Source organism: Carcharodon carcharias, chromosome 17 (genome assembly GCF_017639515.1).
Source record: "Carcharodon carcharias isolate sCarCar2 chromosome 17, sCarCar2.pri, whole genome shotgun sequence".
Lineage (NCBI taxonomy): Eukaryota > Metazoa > Chordata > Chondrichthyes > Lamniformes > Lamnidae > Carcharodon > Carcharodon carcharias.
This window is the reverse complement of record NC_054483.1, coordinates 59,099,736-59,119,746: the sequence shown is the minus strand read 5'-3', so window position 1 is coordinate 59,119,746 and position 20,011 is coordinate 59,099,736. Positions and strand designations below refer to the sequence as shown.

General features: G+C 42.7%; 1 non-coding gene across 1 annotated transcript; it reads right to left on the bottom strand.

Moving 5' to 3' along the window:
- Positions 1-5,821: 5,821 nt before the first annotated feature.
- On the bottom strand, positions 5,822-5,924 carry LOC121290261. Its single transcript, XR_005945740.1, has one exon. It is a non-coding gene; the product is annotated as a U6 spliceosomal RNA (small nuclear RNA).
- Positions 5,925-20,011: the final 14,087 nt, after the last annotated feature.

The following is a 20,011-nucleotide window of genomic DNA, read 5'->3' as shown; positions in this document are numbered from 1 at the left end:
TTATTCTCAAATTTCTATCACAATATATGTGAACCTGGTGACCCACAATCTGAACAATTATTCAGCAAATAGTAAAACTTTTTGAGTTACAACAAGGCTTGGCTTGTGGGGAAACATCAACCTATGGGCTGGCAGTATGATCTAAAACACATGCTGTGTGTCAAAATTCTGACATGACACATGGGTGAGAGATTGAGAACATAGGACAGGAGTGGGTTATTCAGCTGCTTGAGCCTATTTTGCTATTCAGTTAGAGCATGGCTGATCTGTATCTTAATTCCATCCATCTGCCTCGATTCCACAGCCCTTAGTACTCTGGCTGAACAAAAATAAATCAATCTCAGACTTGAAATTTTCAATTGACTTAGCTTCAGTTACCTTTTTGGGAGAGTGTTCCTGATCTCCACTCTCCTTTGTGTGAAGAAGTGCTTCCTAATATCACCCTTGAACTGCTAGTTCTGTCCCAAAGTTCTGGACTTCCCCACCAGAGGAAATAGTTTCTCTCTACCTACCCCCAAAATCCTTCAGTTGTCTTAAACACCTCAATTAGATCAGCCCGTAATCTTCTATGTGCAAGGGAATACAAGTCTAATTTACGTAAGTAATGTGTCATCGGAATCTAACCCTTACAATTCTGGTGAATCTGCTCTGTACCCCCTCCAAGTCCAAAGTATTCTTCCTTTGAGAATAGACCACTAAACCTGACAGATCCAGTCAGCAATGCTGTCAGTTCCTCTAGAATTAATCGATTCTTAACTTCTTTCATGGCTGTCCTTCCAACATCCATTCAGGGCCCTTTAGGCAGCTGGAGGATGTTTGCAATCCAAACCCATTCTTTAAAACCAACTTTGTGAAAATATGTGCACTCAATGTTTATTTTCACACTCTTTTAATACTTAATGGCACTTATAGACAGGCTCTTTGTTGATTTGGAACTTTGCTTCAGGATTTTTAATAAGTGATCATGTTTCACATTCAGATGTACTTCTGTATGGGCCTCTGTGGAAAATTCATTACTGTTAGGGCTACTGTTAAAGCAGCAAGTTGCTGAAATAGTAACCTACTGATAACCAGATTGACAGATAAATGGCAGGATGCATCCCAGAAACAAACTGTTGTTTTCTCATTGGGATATTCAAATGCAATCTTCTTCATTCTCATCCACAAAATGGGTATGCACCTGTATTTTAAGCAACTAAAATTTAATTGACAGGAACTCCCACAGAATGCTAATCACAGAGTGCAGGTTTAACTGTAATGATTCACAAAGACTATTCTTGTACAATGTAAACGCTGTGCAGCTATTCAGAAGCATTGGGTGGCTGTTTTTTTAAAAGATATAAACTTCAATTATTATTGAGTGAGGTCACAACACGATTCAGCAAGTAACAGTAACAAGGAGAATTATCTCAAAAAATTGACCCTTGATAGTTTCTGGGAGTACAAAAAAGTTGAGAAGAAGTGCATCAGAGCTAGAGACTGAGTAAAAGACTTTCATGGCTTGATGTGTTTTTTAACAACCTGGTTCATCAATCAAGTTATTTTGCTTGCGCATCCCTGATTTCCATCACCCACCTTTGGTGGTCAGGCCTTCAGCTGTCTATGTTCTAAACTCTGGAATGCTCTCCCTAATTCTCTCCAACCCTCTCCCTCTCCTTCCTCTTTGAAAGTGCACCATAAAGCCTACCTCAAAGATCAAAATTTTGGTCTGTTGGCTTATTAGCTTCCTTATGTGGCTCTGTGTCAAATTTTGTTGGGTAATGCTTCTGTGAAGCGCCTTGGGATATTTTACTTTTCAAAGTTCTATATAAATGCAAGCTGTTGTTGTTGGGGACAAAGTTCCAGGCAAAAGTACAGTCTGGGAGAGAATTTCACAGGCAAGAAGAAGTAATGTGTGTATGTATTTCACCACTGTTAGGTTGTGTGAAGCTGAATTGTGGAGGTAGCAGCGTTTGTATTTGTTAGAGCTCTGGCTAAAAAAATAAGCAGTTCTTGTGATGATGCTGCTGCGTCATGATCTTGAATGGATAGACAGCACGACTGCTTGTTTTCATTACAAACCATGGATTTTTCCAGGCATCAGTTTGAACGGCACTAAGTGCAGCATTTCTTCATTTAATCAGATTTAATAAGTAATATGCATAAAAATAGTAAGAAGCAACAAGAACTCTTACTAACAAACAATGTAATGCTTGAAAAAAGAGGCATAGTAAATAAAATCCATTTACGTGGTTTTTACACCATTTTTCAGTCATACTCACCAAATCATACTTTACAGCCAATGCCCCAGACAACACCATCACCATCCCTGATCATGTTCTGCCCCACTGGCAAGACAGGCCCTTCAGAGGTGGCGGGCACAGTGCTATACAGTTGGGAGGAAGTTGCCCTGGGAGTCCTCAACATTGACTCTGGACCCCATGAAGTCTTATGGCATCAGGTCAAAGATGGGCATGGAAACCTCCTGCTGATTACCACCTACCACCCTCAGCTGATGAATCAGTATTCCTCCATGTTGAGCATCACCTGGAAAAAGGTCTAAGGGTGACAAGGGCACAGAATGTATTCTGGTTGGGAACTTCCACATCTACCATGAAGACTGGCTCTGTAGCATCACGACTGACCAAGCAGGTTGAATCCTGAAGGACCTAATTGCCAGATTGGGTCAGCAGCAGGTGGTGAAGGAACCGGCATGAGGGAAAAACATACTAGACCTTGTCCTTACCAATCTATCTGCCACACATGCATCTGTCTATCGTTTGGAGCATGATACACTCCTTGTGGAGATGAAATCACACTGAGAACACTCACTAGCATGTGTGGCACTGCCATGTGCTAAGTGGGATAGATTCTAGAAAGATCTAACAGCTCACAACTGCATACCCATGTGGCATTGTTAGTCATCAGTAGGGCAATTACATTCCACCAGAATCACACCATGCTTGCAGTGTATACCATTTGTAAGACTTGCACTGCAGTAACTCACCAAGGCTCCTTCGGTAGTACCTTTCAAACCTGTGACCTCTACCACCTAGAAGGACGAGAGTATCGGGCACATGGGAGCACCATCGCTGCAGATTTCCCACTAAATCAAATACAACCTTCAGTGTTGCTGGGTCAAAAGTATGGAACTCCCTACCTGACAGCACAGTGGATACCTATACCACATGGATTACAAGAGTTCAAGAAGGTGGCTCAATGTCATCTTCTCAGGGGCAATCAGGGATCAGCATTAAATGCTAGCTTTGCCAGCGATGCCCATACCCTGTGAAGGAATAAAGAAAAAAACTTCCGCAATTGCACTGCCAGGAGACTAACATCTATTCTTTTGGCTCTGCAGGAAGTACATTAGGAAGTAGTGGGTTTGGTTAACACAACTAATAACAAACAAATTTATGGATTTGGCTTAATAGTCATATGCATCATTGAGTTCTTGGTAAATTATACAAACTGATCAGTGTTGCCTTGACAAATGTAACTCTTGTCAAAGCATCACAGGTGTCTTTTGGGCAAGTGCCATAGTTTCAGCTTTGGATCAGTGGTAGCACTCAGTGATTTGCAACAATAATGTTGTTTCATACGTTGGAACTTTCTGGCCCCGCCCGCCGCTGGGATCGTCCGTCCCTGCTGAAAGTCAATGGGCTTTTGGCTGGCTGCCGGATCTTCCCCGACGGGTCCCACCAGGACTGAGCCGGAAGATCCCGCCCCTAGTCATTTAATGAGAGTCCCCAGTGACTTGGCAACTCTTCCATTTCTCAGCAATTTGCTGAGAATCTCCAGTTTCTTGGTGGTTTGGTGATTCTTCCATTTCTCGGTGGTTGATGCTTCTGGCCTTCCATGACTTTCTGTGATTCTTCCATTTCTCAGCGACTACACAATTCCCTCTGGGAGTGATGCAGTGAATAAAGCTATAAAAAACAAACAAAGCCCTGGGATTCATTTCTGGAGGGATAAAATTGACAAGTAGAGAGGTTACGCCAAACTTGTAGAGATCCCCGGTAAGATCACACTTGGAGCACTGTGAAACAGTTCTCGTTTCCATATTATAAAAAAGATGTAGAAGCAGTGAAGAAGGTGCAAAAAGGATTTACTGGAATGACAGTGCAGACATAGGAGAGAATTTCCCCCCATTTATTAACGATCTTAATAGGACTTGACAGTTTGGTGGGCGCACATCTGAGTCGGCTGCGTGCCTGCCGAACTGAAAATCTAACTGACACACGGTGATGTCGGGACGCATACTCGACGTTACCCCGCGTCATTTTACGCCTCGGCGAGTGCCCCCCACCCCCTGGCTGGCCGAGCCGAAAATTCTCCCCATAGAAAAGATATTTTCATTTGAGGATGAGTCCAGGGGCCATAAATATAAGATAGTCACTAATAAATCTAATAGGAATTCAAGATAAGTTTCTTTACCCAGAGATTGGCCAGAACGTGAAACTTGCTACTGAAAGGAATAAGTTGAGGCAAGTAGCATTGAAGCATTCAAAGAGAAGCTAAATAAGCACATGAGGAAGCAAAAAGTACAAGGATATGATAATGTGATTGATGTGAAAGAGTGAAAGGAGGCTTGGTGCATTAACTCCTGCATGGGCCTGTTGGGCCGAGTGCTCTGTTCCTGTGTTGTAAACACTGTGTAATACTTTGAAGTTTGATACTTTCATTTGTCAAAGTGATTTAGGAGTGTAAGAGCATAGGAATATGAGTAGATGGTTTAGCCCCCACAGCTTGTTCCACCTTTCAATGAGATCATGGCTGACCTGCGACCTAGCTTCATATGCCCTTCTCACTTTTGACTAATGCAAATCTATCGATCTCAGTTTTAAAATTAACTATTGTTCTAGCATCAATTGTCATTTGTAGGAGAGAGTTTCAAACTTCCACCACCCTTTGTGTATAAAAGTCTTACCTAATTTCAGGCCTGCAAAGTTTGGCTCAAATCTTTAGATGATCCCCTCCTGGTCCTAAACTCCCCAACCAGTAGAAATAGTTTCTCCCATACTAACTTACTTGTTCATCTTAATATCTTGAAAACTTCAACCAAATCATTCCTTAACCTTCTAAGTTCAAGGAAATACAACCCTAGCTTGTTTAATTTCTCCTCATAGCTTAGCCCTTGGAGCCAGGTGTTCAAGTAAATCTACTCTGCACTCCGATCAAGGCTAATAAATTCTTCCTAAGATATGTGGCCAAAATGTCTCACATTACTCCAGGTGTGGCCTAACCAAGTCAATGGCTGGGATTTAGTATGAAGACATTGGGCCTGCCCACTGCCTGGAAAATCAAGACCAGCTCATCTTTGCTGGCCCTGGAAACCATGGCCAGATTTAATAGACCAATTGGTTGCCTGAAGTTGTGGCTTCCATCCACAATCAATCAGATATCCTCCCCCCAAGAGCTTCTGGTCAATCAGAGGGCTGGCGGCCCTTCAGTCCCAGTAGCGCCGCCAGGTGCATTTGGCCACTGCTAGGGCTGCAGTAGGCTTGGCTTGGGCCAGGAGCAGTGCTGGAGGCCTTGAATAAAGGTAGATGGGGTGGGCTTGCCAAGAACAGTCAGACAGACCTCAGTGACCTGGGGGGAGGGGGGTGGGGGGGGGGGGGGGGGGGGGGGGGGGTGTGGGGGGGGTGTTGGTGGGGGTGGCGGAGTGGGTGGGTGCATGTTCTTCAAGTGCAGACAGCCTTGCTGCTGGTGAGGGAGAGTGGGAATGGCCATCTATGGGACACATTGATTCCAAACTTAGCTCACAGCCAGGCCACCAGGATATACCTGGGACCTTACCATGTGGAGTGAGCTCCCACCCCTGCCATGACAGCAGCTGGAAGAGGCTCTTAAGACGTTCACGAATTTGCATGTCATCCTTGCGCAGAGGCCATGCTAATCTTCTCTGTATTGTTCCAATTTTAGTATATGTGCTGCTGAAGCTTATTGGCCGCTTAAGGGTCTCAATAGGGCTAAGGGGCATGGGGGTGGACTGCCTACCACCTACCCCTCCGTTGAAAAATACAAGCAGAAAGGGGTAGGAGACAGGCATGCCAAACCCCCAGCTATCCTACCTGATTTTACATGCCCTACCCCCCAGCTGCTAGTCCACTCTTGTGAGGTGGGTGAGAGTGCAGAATTCGGGCCAATAGCTTGCCTTCAATTCCATGCACTGTCATGATGCTGTTTTTACTTCTGATTCCATGTGAAGCTTTTACACACAACAACTTGTTGCAATATTATTGAATAGCATATTTTTCAGCAATGACTGAATATGATGAACAACTTGAATATTTTCAATTACATCCATTCTCAAACAACTCCAGATAACTGAATTTGGTGGCACTCTGTTAGAAATGTCAGTAAACTTATACAAGTCTAAAAATCTGAACTTATTCAAATGAAAGTCTCTCAAATCAACATCTTAAGGTCCTATTAAATCTCCTCTTTTATTTTCTCTTAACCTCGTTGATGTGGAAAAGTCCACCAGAGACAATTGTCAGATTAACTGGGGACGCATTGCTAAGCAGAACAGTTAGCAGACACTACCCTCCAGTGGTCACTTTGATGTAAGCAGGGCTTCTTGGCAGATGGTGTGAAGGTAGAATGCAGCCGATGGATTCAGGACAAGCAGGAGGTTAAATTGAATAGATACAGAGAAAGGCCAAGGGGATCGCTATTATGTGATTACCTTGCACTAGTTTAATATAGTACAGGTCTCACACCATCTTCTTGTTGCCTGTTCATTAGCATGATTGCTGCGTGCAGCCAGCACTCACCACTTTGTTCATCGGCTGCACACATCAACAGGGGGCGCAATATCATTAATTGCCAGCACTATTTAAAGTAAGCTTACACTGTTCAAAGCTGGCCTACCCTCTTAAAGGGAAGTTCAGTGTGGCTGTTGAAGGTGCTGAGATCATTCAGAATAGTGCTATATGACAAAGAACAATGGCTGGTGATGGGAGAGAGCATGCATCAAGGTTTTCCAATACTTAACATTCACTTTGTCTTGTGTCCATGACATCTTTGTCAAATCTCTCCTGAGCTCCCACCTCTTCCTGACCTGCTATTTTGCTCCACCTGCTCCATCTGCCCCCCATCCCCCCACTCCCTTCGACAGTATAAAATCCATCACATTTCTACCTTTCTTCAGCTCTGAAGAAGTCATATGGACTTGAAATGTTAACTCTGTTTCTCTCCACAGATGCTGCCAGACCTGCTGAGTTTTTCCAACATTTTCTGTTTTTTTAAATTTCTGATTTCCAGCATCTGCAGTATTTTGCTTTTGTATTCATATTCATCACCTCACTCTCACACGCTTAGCATTCTACAAGTCTCACCCTTAGCTTACAGCTTGCACACACTGCCAGCTATTCAACCATGATAACTTTGCCCATATTACACAACACTCACTAACACACTTCCTTATCCCGTGTAGGACAAGATGGTGCACAACCAGAGGCAATAGGAACTAATTGGAGGGGGACAGGCACATCAGCATATTCTAAACCCCATGAAGGGGACAGTGGTGGCCATTGTGAGAAGGGCCATTGCTGAGGCTGTGTCCATTGAAGATGTTGGTATCCTCTTTCTCATATTCTACTTCCCACTCAACCCACAATCTCTTCCAATTTACAAGCTGAAGATGGTGTAAGCATCCACTTCTTACTTTCCACCCTCACCTTACCCCAGCCTTATCCCAGTCTTACCCTTGTTCCTTTAACCCTTCACATAACCCAGGAACTGCAAGCTGGACAGACAGAGGAGGAAAACCTAAAAAGTAGTGATGATGAATGTCATGCCATCTCTTGAATGTGTAGTTGCAGCAACCAATTCAGATACGGGCACTGTGTATTTTAGAGTGCCAGGGCATGGGGCAAAGCCAGGGTAGGTGCCTTCTCATTGGAGGGTGACCTCATACATGGGCCCTGTTGCACAGAAATCAGGTGAGGACTTTGATGGGCCAAGTTCCAGAGAAAGGGTAATGGGTGTACACACCAAAATACTTGGTGCATTGAGAAGCCTGCAAGAACTCCTGCTCAATGTCAAGGGGATGGAAGAGTCCAGCACCAACTTGGCATAGGGCTTTGTGCAGAGCTTGGAGCCCTTCCTTTCCAGTATGGAACTGGTGGCTAACCCAAGCATGGTGCAACATCTGATGGCCAATATCTCAGCTTCCACTTCAGCATAAGCAGCTTTCACCAAATATCTGAATGCTGCCATGCAAGCTCAGGCTGCTGCCATCAAGGCTGCGGGCACCAGTATTTAAAGGGGCTTGCAGGGTGCCGCAGCTGTCCAGCAAGCTATCTCTCAATTGATTGCTAGGATTGCTGAGGCACCACTCTGGAGGACTGGCAGTGGCTCTATGGTGCACGAGTCTGCTAAACTCTCAGCATGACGGCATTCGTCTTCCCACCACACACCATCTAATGCCCTCATTGTTGCCTATAAACTAGGTAGCCCAGACTGCTGCCACTCATGCCGAGTTTATGCTGGCTCTTCTTAATTGACCCACACCTTTCCAAATGAAAGTTTGTTTTCTCCCTGATGTTGATTTCCAATAACTTCCCCACCATGAATTGCCTGTAGTTTCCTAGTTCATCCCTCTCTTTCTTGAATGGTAATATATTATCAGCAAAGCTCCAGTCCACTAGTACTATTCGGTATAAAATGAGGATTGAAAGGTTGTGCAATGCCTCTACTATTTCTAGCTTTGTTTCTTTCAGCAACCAAAAGTAAGTTTCATCTGGACCAGGTAACTTAATAACTTTGAGTAATGATAATATCTTTATACATTTCTCTATTACTATCCTGGATAAGATTACACAGGATATATGGCACAGAAACAGATCATTTGGCCCATCCAGTCCATGCTGGTGTTTATGCTCCACTCAAGCTTCCTCCCATCTTTTCACATTTAAATCTATCATTGTAACCCTCTATTCCTCATCCATTACTTCCCTCTCATCTTTTAATGTCACCTTCATAGCAATGGCTTCCTTTGTGAAGGCAAATGCAAAGAATTCATTTATAAAAGCAAAGAACTGCGGATGCTGGGAATCCAAAACAAAAAAAAAACAAAAATACCTGGAAAAACTCAGCAGGTCTGGCAGCATCTGTGGAGAGGAGCACAGTTGATGTTTCGAGTCCTCATGACTCTTCAATAGAACTAATTAAAAATAGAGAAGGGGTGACATATAAGCTAGTTTAATGGAGGGGAGGTTGGGACAAGAAGAGCTAGGTAGAGGGCCAGTGATAGGTGGAGATGACCAAAAGATATCACAGACAAAAGGACAAAGAGGTGTTGAAGGTGGTGATATTATCTAAAGGAATGTGCTAATTAAGGGTAGAAAGCAGGACAAGCAAGGTACAGATAGCTCTAGTGGGGGTGGGGTGGGGTGAAGGAATTGAAAAAGGCTAAAAGTAGAGATAAAACAATGGATGGAAATACATTAAAAAATAATGGAAATAGGTGGGAAAAGAAAAATCTATATAAATTATTGGAAAAAACAAAAAGGAGAGGGGAAAATCGGAAAGGGGGTGGGGATGGAGGAGAGAGTTCATGATCTAAAGTTGTTGAACTCAATATTCAGGCTGGAAGGCTGTAAAGTGCCTAGTCGGAAGATGAGGTGCTCTTCCTCCAGTTTGCGTTGAGTTTCACTGGAACATTGCAACAAGCCAGGGACGGACATGTGGGCATGAGAGCAGGATGGAATGTTGAAATGGCAAGCGACAGGGAGGTCTGGGTAATGCTTGCGTACAGACCGAAGGTGTTCTGCAAAGCGGTCGCCCAATCTGCTTTTGGTCTCTCCAATGTAGAGGAAACCACATTGGGAGCAATGAATGCAGTAAACTAAGTTGAGGGAAGTGCAAATGAATTGCTGCTTCACTTGAAATGAGTGTTTGGGCCCTTGGATGGTGAGAAGAGGCAAAGTGAAGGGGCAGGTGTTGCATCTTCTGCGATTGCATGGGAAGGTGCCGTGGGAGGGGGTTAGGGTGTAGGGGGTGATGGAGGTGTGGACCAGGTGTCAAGGAGGAAACGATCCCTACGAATGCCGCTGGCTGGGGGTTGTGAAGGGAAGATGTGTTTGGTGGTGGCATCATGTTGGAGTTGGTGGAAATGGTGGAGGATGATCCTTTGAATGTGGAGGCTGGTGGGGTGATAAGTGAGGACAAGGGGGACCCTATCATGTTTCTGGGATGGAGGAGAAGATGTGAGGGCGGATGCGCGGGAGATGGGCCGGACATGGTTGAGGGCCCTGTCAACAACCGTGGGGGGAAAACCTCGGTTAAGGAAGAAGGAGGACGTCAGAGGAACTGTTTTTGAAAGTAGCATCATCAGGACAGATGCGATGGAGGTGAAGGAACTGAGAGAATGGGATGGAGTCCCTACAGGAAGTGGGGTGTGAGAAGCTATAGTCGAGGTAGCTGTGGGAGTCGGTAGGCTTGTAATGGATATTGGTGGACAGTCTATCACCAGAAATTGAGACAGAGAGGTCAAGGAAGGGAAGGGAAGTGTCAGAGATGGATCATGTGAAAATGTTTGAGGGGTGGATATTGGAAGCAAAATTAATAAATTTTTCCAGGTCCCGACGAGAGCATGAAGCAGCACCGAAGTAATCATTGATGTACCGGAGAAAGAGTTGTGGGAGGGGGCCGGAGTAGGATTGGAACAAGGAACGTACCACATACCCCATAAAGAGACAGGCATAGCTGGGGCCCATGCGGATACCCATAGCCACACCTTTTATCTGGAGGAGGTGAGAGGAGTTAAAGGAGAAATTGTTCAGGTTGAGAACAAGTTCAGCCAGATGGAGGAGAGTAGTGGTGGATGGGGATTGTTCGGGCCTCTGTTCGAGGAAGAAGCTAAGGGCCCTCAGACCATCCTGATGGGGGATGGAGGTGTAGAGGGATTGGACGTCCATGGTGAAGAGGAGGTAGTTGGGGCCAGAGAACTGGAAATTGTTGATATGATGTAGGGTGTCAGAGGAATCACGGATGTAGGTGGGAAGGGACTGGACAAGGGGAGAGAGAAGGAGTCAAAATAGCGAGAAATGAGTTCCGTGGAGCAGGAACAGGCTGACATGATCGGTCTGCTTGTGCTTGGTCCTATTTGTGGATTTTGGGTAGGCGGTGGAAGCGGGCCGTCCGAGGTTGGGAGACTATGAGGTTGGAAGCTGTGGAAGGAAGATCTCCAGAGGAGATGAGGTCAGTGACAGTCCTGGAAACAATGGCTTGATGTTGAGTGGTGGGGTCATGGTCCAGGGAGAGGTATGTGGAAGTGTCTGCGAGTTGACGCTCAGCCTCTGCGAGGTAGAGGTCAGTGCGCCAGACAACAACAGCACCACCCTTGTCAGCAGGTTTGATGACAATGTCAGTGTTGGACCTGAGAGAACGGAATGCAGCAAGTTCAGAGAGAGACAGGTTAGAATGGGTGAGAGGAGCAGAGAAATTGAGACGACTAATGTCACGCCGACAGTTCTCAATGAAAAGATCAAGAGAAGGTAAGAATCCAGAGGGAGGGGTCCAAGGGGAGGGAGAATATTGGAGGTGGGTAAAAGTTGAACGGGGAGAGGAGTCCTGCCCAAAGAAGTGAGCACGGAGATGAAGGCGGCGGAAGAAGAGTTCAGCATCATGCCGAGCCCGAAATTCATTGAGATGAGGGGGTAAGGGTATGAAACTAAATCCTTGGCTGAACTCCTTCTCCGGTACATCGATGATTACTTCGGTGCTGCTTCATGCTCTCGTCGGGACCTGGAAAAATTTATTAATTTTGCTTCCAATTTCCGCCCCTCTATCATTTTCACATGGTCCATCACTGACACTTCCCTTCCCTTCCTTGACCTCTATGTCTCAATTTCTGGTGTCCACCAATATCCATTACAAGCCTACTGATTCCCACAGCTACCTCGACTACAGCTCCTCACACCCCACTTCCTGTAAGGACTCCATCCTATTCTCTCAGTTTCTTCGCCTCTGTCGCATCTGTTCTGATGATGCCACTTTCAAAAACAGTTCCTCTGTCTTGTCCTTCTTCTTCCTTAACCGAGGTTTTCCACCCACAGTGGTTGACAGGGCCCTCAACCATGTCCGGCCCATCTCCCGCGCATCCGCCCTCACAGCTTCTCCTCCCTCCCAGAAACATGATAAGGTCCCCCTTGTCCTCACTTATCATCCCACCAGCTTCCACATTCAAAGGATCATCCTCCACCATTTCCGCCAACTCCAGCATGATGCCACCACGAAAAACATCTTCCCTTCACAACCCCCAGCCAGCGGCATTCCGTAGGGATCATTCCCTCCTTGACACCCTGGTCCACTCCTCCATCACCCCCTACACTTCAACCCCCTCCCATGGCACCTTCCCAGGCAACCACAGAAGATGCAACATCTGCCCCTTCACTTCACCTCTCCTCACCTTCCAAGGGCCCAAACACTCATTTCAAGTGAAGCAGCATTTCACTTGCGCTTACCTCAACTTAGACTACTCCATTTGTTGCTCTACATTGGAGAGACCAAAAGCAGACTGTCCACAAGCATTACCCAGACCTCCCTGTCGCTTGCCATTTCAACATTCCACCCTGTTCTCATACCCACATGTCTGTCCTTGGCCTGCTGCAATGTTCCAGTGAAACTCAACGCAAACTGGAGGAAGAGCACCTCATCTTCCGACTAGGCACTTTACAGCCTTCCAGCCTGAATATTGAGTTCAACAACTTTAGATCATGAACTCTCTCCTCCATCCCCACCCCCTTTCCGATTTTCCCCCCTCCTTTTTGTTTTTTCCAATAATTTATATAGATTTTTCTTTTCCCACCTATTTCCATTATTTTTTAATGTATTTCCATCCATTGTTTTATCTCTACCGTTTAGCCTTTTTCGACTCCTTCACCCCACCCCACTCCCACTAGAGCTATCTGTACCTTGCTTGTCCTGCTTTCTACCCTTAATTTGCACATTCCTTTAGATAATATTACCACCTTCAACACCTCTTTGTCCTTTTGTCTGTGACATCTTTTGGTTATCTCCACCTATCACTGGCCCTCTACCTAGCTCTTCTTGTCCCAACCACACCCCTCCTCCCTTAAACTAGCTTATATTTCACCCCTTCTCTATTTTTAATTAGTTCTGTTGAAGAGTCATGCAGACTCGAAACGTCAACTGTGCTCCTCTCCACCAATGCTGCCAGACCTGCTGAGTTTTTCCAGGTATTTTTGTATTTGTTTTTGCAAAGTATTCATTTAATGCTTTAGCTCTGTCCTCTGCCTCTTCATGAAGCTTTGCCTTTGGGCCCTGAATTGTCCAATCGTTTTCTCTATCTAATCTCTTACACTTTATACGTTTATAAATGTTTTGGGATTCAATTTACTCTTGCCTGCTAATCCTTTCTTGTCAGCTTTTTTTTCACACTCCTGTAATTTTCATAATTGCCCTGGTTATTAACTGAACCTTGCTCCTTTTCCTGTGCTATTTTAACTTTTATTTCCTTTGTCATTTGAAATGATGGTTTTACGATGCTCTATCTTTTCCCTTCAAATGAATATACCTTGCACCTGAACGACACTTTCCTGAATACTCCACATTACCCAGTCACTGCATTGCCCTGAAAATTCTATTCCAATCTACATGTGCTCATCCACTTCTCAAATCACTGAAATTAGCTCTTCCCTAGTTAAGCATTTTTTACCTTCGATATTTTCCGGTCTCTTTCCATAATTACTTTAAACAAACCATGTTGTGGTTACTGTAAGCTAGCTGATGTCCTACACTCACTCCACTTGCCCTACTTCATTTTTCAGAACCAGATCGAACACTGCTTCATGGAATGGAGACATATTGAGTGAGAAAGTTCTTTGCATGCATGTCAGAAATTCCTCTCATTTAGTGCTGTTTTTCCCCATAGAATTGCATAGAATATACAGCATGGTAACGGACCATTCTCTGTCAGTATTTATGCTCCATTCAAGCTTCTTCATCTAACTTTTTCAGGATAACCATCTACTCCTTTCTCCCTCATATAAATGCGTTGATACTATTTGCATCAACCACTCAGTTTAATAGTGAGTTCCACATTCTTACCACTGTCTGGGTAAAGAAGTTTCGTCTGACTTTCCTATTTGGTTTCTTAGTGTCTGTCTTATATTGATGGTCTCTAATTTTGCTGTTCCCCGCAAGTGAAAACATTCCTACTGTGTCGAAATCATTCATAATTTTAAAGACCTCTGTTAGGTACCCTTCTCCTTTCAAGAAAAAAGAGACACAGCCTATTTATTCTTTCCTGATAGGAAAAATTTGTATCATCTTTATAATTCATTTTACCCCCTCTCCATTTCTTCTATATCCTTTTAATAACATGGTGACTATAAACAGCACTCCAATTGTCATCTAACCAAGGTTATCAATTGGCAAACATCTCCATTTTTCAGTTCTATCCCTCTAGAAATAAAGCTGAGTGTGGTTTGTTTTTCTTAATGGCTTTATTAACCAATGTTGCTACTTTTAATAAGTTGTGTTCCTCTACCCAATTTTGATTCTTATTTTCCAAGCAATATGTGATGTCCTTATTTTTCCTACCAAAATGTAATGCACTTACCTGCGCCAATTATATGCCTATTCTGCAAGTTTATTCATGTCTTCTTTGAAATTTGTTGCAATCTTCGTCAGTACTGACAAAATTGCGCCCGCCACAAAATTTGCCATCCACAAATTTAGAAATTTTGGTTTTGATTCCAAAATTTAAATTATTAATATAAATTATGAACAATATTGGTCCCAACATGATCCTTGTGGGACCCCACTTGCTACCTTTTGTCACTCTGACTAGCGACACTTTATGACAACGCTTTGCTTCTGTCTTCAGTTATCTATTCTGTTAATTGTCCCCTGACTCACATGATCTGACCTTAGTTATTAATCTATTATGTGGCACCTTATTTAAAGCCTTTTGGAAATCTAGATATACTACACCTACTACATTACCCTTGTCTACTTTATCTGTAGTTACCTCTTCAAATAATTCAATGAGGCTGGTGAAGAATTACTTTCCCTTTTGAAACCCATACTGAATAATCATTATTATATTTTTAGATTTTAAATGCTTTTCTATTTTCTTCTTTAGTAGAGATTCCATTATTTTCCTATCACCAATGTTAGGCTGAGTGGATATATTCTACCTCTCTTTTTAAATTTAGGTATAATGTTAGCTTTCTAGCAGTTCTAATTATTAAGTATGTGTAATAATGCCCCTGCTATCTCTTTCCTGGACTATTAAAATGCATGTATACAATCCATCCCAACCAGGGGCTTTACTCTCTTTGAGTTTGATTTGTTTCTATATGATTTTCCTTGTTATTATTTTACATGTGGTTATATCAATTCTAATCTCATCTTTCAATGTCATGTCCACCTGTTCTATTTTCCTCTTAAATACTGAAGCAAAATAATTATTAAATATTTCTGCCATTTCACTATTGTTGCCTGTGATTTTTATCCTGTCTATACCTTAGTGGTCCTCTTCCCATTCTAACTTCTGTTTTTTTATTGATGTACCTGTGGAATATTTTACTATTTTATTTTATGTTCCTTGATAATTTCATTTCATTCCATCTCATTGGGGTCATCTGCAGACCACTCAATAATTGAAGAGACGTGGGGAAGAAATATGCAAACAAATTGGGTAAAATGAGTAAAAAGAAAGTAGATGATTAATCATGGGGAATTTCAACCACCCCAAAATTAATTGGCCAGATGAGGCAAGTAAAGGGAATAAGGAAATGGAGTTCCCGCAGTGTGTACAGGACTAACTTAATTTCATATTTCTTCCTCATAGTTTCTCTGACTTGCTAATTCTACCTGTCATGCTCTCCCCTGGCATGAAGACAATTGGATGTCTTGGTGTATAGCATCAGTAATGTCTAAAGGCAGGTAAGGACATAATCACATTGAATTATTTACACACAACAAACCAGGAAATTAAGAACACTTAATAGCCTTTATTTTTAATTTAAACTTTCAGATAGTGAAATCAATTGTTATGATCAGATTAAGATAGAAGCTAAAATAAAGATAAATAAACTTTTTAAAGTATTTTAAAAATATGTGGATTTTTTAATCATTATGGAGAAATTTGACAATCAACTATAAAATTAGCTTTTCAGGGCCAGTGAGGGTGTTTAGCAGTAATTAGTACATGTTAAAAACCTAGATACACTCATTCAACAGGTGCAACTTTTTCAAAGTTTTACAGTGAGACTAAAAGCATAAGGGTGGAAGTTCTCATCAATTCATAGATTTCCCATTGATTGCAGACGATGGGGAATGACTCAACAGCACGCATCCTCAACAAAGTGTAGAATAACTGACAGCAACATCTGGATTTCTGTTTTCTGTGCATGTGCAGACTCTGGCAGTTGCTGTCAGTTTCAGTGGAGTAATGATGGCAAACATTGATGTCTTTCTTACCGTAAAATCTGAAACATTATCTATTACCTCTATCTGCATGGATTCTATTTCTGTCTTACTGATAGTCGTATTACTTTTCTCTGTTGCCATTGTGTAGAGCTACTCCTCTGCTTCTTTTTCCCTCTTTATAATTTCTAAATGATTATACCCTGCAATGTTTTATTCCCAGTTCTTATTTTTCTGGTGTATAAAGTGGGAAAATCTAAGGTTGTCCACTTTGACAGGGAGAATAGAAAAGCAGAATATTATTTAAATGGGGAGAGACTGCAGAATGCTGCAGTATGAAGGGATCAGGGTATCCTTGTACAGTAATCACAAAAAGTTAGCATGTAGGTACAGAAAGTAATTAGGAAGAAAATAGAATGTTGGCCTTTATTGCAAGGGGGCTGGGTGGCGGTGAAGTTTAAAATTAGGAAGTCTTGCTACAACTGTGCTGAGCTTTGGTGAGACCACACCTAGATTATTGCGTATGGTTTTGGTCATCTTATTTCAGGAGGATATACTTCCATTGGGGACAGTTCAGAGAAGGTTCACTGGACTGATTCCTGGGATGAGGGGTTTGTCTTATGAGGAAAGATTAAGTAGGTTGGGCCTATACATTGGAGTTTAGAAGAATGAAAGTTGATCTTATTGAGATATATAAGATTCGGAGCAGGCTTGACAGAGTAGAGGATGTTTCCCCTCATGGGGGAATCTAGAACTAGGAGGCACAATTTCAAAATAAGACGTCTTCCATTTAAGACAGAGATGAGGAGGAATTTCTCCTCTCCATGGGTCGTTAGTCTTTGGAATTCTCTTACCTAAGCGCAGCCAAAGCAGGGTCATTCAATATAGTCAAGATTGAGAGACACAGATTTCTGAACTACAAGGGAATGGAGGATTATGGGGCAGGCAGGAAAGTGGAGTTAAGGCTACAATCAGATCAGACATGATCTTTTGAATGGCACAGAAGGCTTCAGGGGCCAATTGGTTAATGCCTGCCTCTATTTCTTATGTTCATTTATCTGTCTGCCTATCTATCTGTTTGTTTGCCTGTCTATTTCTCTAATTTTCGAATACCCAACACTCCCGGATTTCTATTCTGCTCTTCCCCTCCTTGGACAGTCTTCTGAGTCATGGTGCTTTGGTCTGTATTGTGGCTGTTCTCCTTGCAGTCCTCGTTGTCCTCACAGATAGCAAGTACATCGTACCTCTTGGATTGAACCAGTGTCTGTGGGTCCGCAGCTCAACCTTTCCAAAGTCACACTATCTGAATCCCTGACTGTCACATCCTCTGATCCCTCTAACCTGTGCTTTACTTTTGGGTTTGACTGTGCTCTGGATAAAACTATCCAGAAATTCCCTCCCCTCCCTTATGTTTAGGGAGTCTCTAACTCACACCCCAGCCTAATGACTCTGAACCAGAGTGACTGAATAGGGTAATCACTGTGTCCAAGAACTGCTACTGTATTTTTGTTACATACTTCTGAAATTTGCCAACAAATTTGCTCATCTATCTCCTTCTCACTGGAGCTCTATAAACAAACTTCCAAAAATAAAATAGCTCCCACTCTGATCATTACAGCTTTGGCTTTTTATGAGGGCTGAATGAATCATTTGGCCAGAAGACATTAGGAAATCAATGAAAGCAATGTAAATATGTTCGCCCCAACGTTATAATATATTGTAAGCATACAGCCAGCTTTACAGCTTCCTCATGAGAGAAGAATCCAGCTGATTCCACTCTGATGCCTCTGGAATTCAAATTATCCGACATGCTTGTCATGACAAGCAACATTGTATGATAAGATTCTTTGGTATATTTTCGTTCACTTGATTTTCCTCCTTGCTGTGAATAGAAATCATGATTGTGCTTCAGAACATTAAGGGTAGCTTTACCTCAATGTAATACTATACACCAACATCAGAACTTACAGCTCCAAAGTAATTCAATGATTCTTATGGCTAATCCCCAAGGCTATTACTGTTCCAAGTCTTACCTAAAACACAAACAAAATTTAGCATTCATGCTTCACTGCCCAGTTTGAATATCTTACATTGTTCTCTCAAGAATATTAGATTAAATACATTGACTGTTGACTCAAAGTCCTAGCAGTTGGCATGTTTGTGCTTGTGTACAATCAATATTGACATGTAGCTAGAGGAATCAAGCAATGTAGTAAAACTGGTCCCTGTTTAAGTATAGGTTGACAAATGTGTAGCTTAACAGAGCTTCAGTTTCATGCAGCAGTAAATACCATTGCGACTGAACCCTGTGACGTATCTTTGTGATTGCTCGGAAGGACCTAGTGATAAATGTTTAGGTCGATGGTGATCTTCACTGTCGCTAATAGCACCTTGTGGCTGGTTTATTGTTCCTGCTGGTTATTATAGATCTGGTTGTGTACCTCACTCAAAGGCTTGCTGCTAACTCTGATCATTCTGTCATACATTGCTCTTCCATTGTAACAGTCCCCTTCCCCTTCCCCCATCCTTTCTCTTTATTTTCACATTGCCTTTACTTATCTTCTATCAATTGCAGCATATTCTATTTAAGAACTTACATAAGAACATAAAAATAGGAACGGGAGTAGACCCCATTCGGCCCCTCGAGCCTGCTGATCTTCTTGTCTTTCATTTTCCACATTCCCATCTAACCCCGATAAACTTCGATTCCCTTGCTTAACAAGAATTTGTCTACCTCTGCCTTAAAAATATTCAATAACCCCGCCTCCACCACTTTCTGAGGCAGAGAGTTCCAAAGTTGCACAACATCTGAGAGAAAAAAACCCTCCTCATCTCTGTCCTAAAAGGGCGGACCCTAATTTTATAACAGTGCCCCCTGGTTCTGGACTCACTGCATCTTTTCGACATCCACCTTGTCAAGGCCGTTCAGGATCTTATATACTTCAATCAAATCACCTCTCACTCTTGTAAACTCTAGTGGAAACAAGCCCAGTCTGCCCAATCTTTCCTCATATGACAACCTAATCATTCCAGGTATCAATCTAGTAAACCTCTTCGGAACTGCCTCCAATGCATTTACATCCTTTCTTAAATAAGGAGGCCAAAACTGCACACACTATTCAAGGTGCAGTCCAACCAATGCACTGTATAACTGAAGCATAACATCCTTACTTTTATGTTCAATATCTCTTGTAATAAAGGATAGCATTCTATTATCCTTCTTAATTACTTGCTGTACCTGCATACTAACATTTTGTGACTCATGTACTAGAAACGTAGATCCCTCTGCACCTCAGAATTATGCAGCCATTCTCCATTTATGTAATACTCTGCTTTTTTGTTCTTCCTGCCGAAGTGAACAACTTCACACTTTTTCCACATTAAACACCATTTCCCAGACCTTTGCCCACTCCCTCAACCTATTTATATCCATCTGCAACCTCCTCATGTTCTCTTCACAACATACTTTCCTATCTATCTTAGTTTAATCTGCAAAGTTAGCTACCATGTCTTCGCTCCCCTCGCCTAAGTTATTGATGATGTAAATCTTAAAAAGCTGAGGCTACAGCACAGTGGGACTCCACTCATCACATTCTGCCAATCCGAAAAAGACTCATTTATG